Here is a 1,649-nt window from a genome sequence, read left to right as displayed (position 1 = left end):
AACAACTCCACAGTGGCAAAGATGGATCAGCTTTTTACTCTCGCAAGGATCCTGGAGGGGGCCTGGGAGTACGCTTATCCAGTCTACATGTGTTTTGTAGACTTGAAGAAGGCGTATGACCGGGTTCCCAGGGAGTCACTGTGGGAGGTGCTGCGGGAGTATGGGGTGAGGGGGTCTCTACTCAGGGCCATCCAATCTCTGTACTCCCAAAGCGAGAGCTGTGTCCGGGTCCTCGGCAGTAAGTCGGACCCATTTCCGGTGAGGGCTGGCCTCCGCCAGGGCTGCGCTTTGTCACCAATCCTGTTTGTAATATACATGGATCGGATTTCGAGGCATAGTCGTGGGGGAGGGGGTCTGCAGTTTGGTGGACTAAGGATTGCACCAATGCTTTTGGCAGATGATGTGGTTCTGATGGCTTCATCGGTCTGCGACCTTCAGCACTCACTGGATCGGTTCACCACCGAGTGTGAAGCGGCTGGGATGAGGATCAGCACCTCCAAATCTGAGGCCATGGTTCTCAGCAGGAAACCGATGGACTGTCCACTCCAAGTAGGGAATGAGTCCTTACCCCAAGTGAAGGAGTTCAAGTATCTCGGGGTCTTGTTCTCGAGTGAGGGAACAATGGAGCGTGAGATGGGTCGGAGAATCGGAGCAGCGGGAGCGGTACTGCAGTCTCTTTACCGCACTGTTGTGATGAAAAGGGAGCTGAGCCAGAAGGCAGAGCTCTCTGTCTACCGGGCCATTTTCGTTCCTACCCTCACCTATGGTCATGAAGGATGGGTCATGACCAAAAGAACGAGATGGCGGGTACAAGCGGCCGAGATGGGTTTTCTCCGCAGGGTGGCTGGTGTCTCCCTTAGGGATAAGGTGAGAAGTTCGGTCATCCCGGAGGGACTCGGAGTTGAACCGCTCCTCCTTCGTGTCGAAAGGAGCCAGTTGAGGTGGTTCGGGCACCTAGTTAGGATGCCACCTGGGCGCCTCCCTAGGGAGGTGTTCCAGGCACGTCCAGCTGGGAAGAGACCAAGGGGTAGACCTAGAACCAGGTGGAGGGATTATATCTCTTGGCTGGCCTGGGAGCGCCTTGGGATCCCCCAGTCAGAGCTGGTTGATGAGGCCAGGGAAAGGAACGTTTGGGGCTCTCTGCTGGAACTGATACCTCCGCGACCCGACCACGGATAAGCGGGAGAAGATGGATGGATGGATGGACGGAACACATTTGTGTGTGCATTGAAAAACACAAGTGTGAATCCTTCTGTGTGCATGTGTGTATTATGAGACTGTTCTGAGCCCATAAAGAACGAGACCCCGCCTCCCACGGTGGAACCAGTTCTTATTTTACATCCATGGTCTAAAATGATGTAAGTATTCGCTTAGCTAGCATCTGTGAGGCGTTCAGGGATCCTCTGTAAATTCTCGTGACGGTAAGTTAGCATGTCTTTGAATTACACACAGAGCACACACACAGTCCTCAGATATTCCTCAGCAGTGGTTTATTACACAAAGAGCAGGTTTATCTAACAGAGAGCAGGTCCGGCATCAGGTGAGGTATTATCGGGGGGGGGGGCAGGTGTTAGCGGTGTCTGGGGGGGGCAGGTGTTAGCATTAGTGGTGTCTTGGGGGGGCAGGTGTTAGCAGTGTCTGGGGGGGGA

The sequence above is a fragment of the Notothenia rossii genome (genome assembly GCF_949606895.1).
Source record: "Notothenia rossii genome assembly, contig: scaffold_118, whole genome shotgun sequence".
Taxonomy (NCBI): Eukaryota; Metazoa; Chordata; class Actinopteri; order Perciformes; family Nototheniidae; genus Notothenia; species Notothenia rossii.
Note: the sequence above shows the minus strand (reverse complement) of the source record.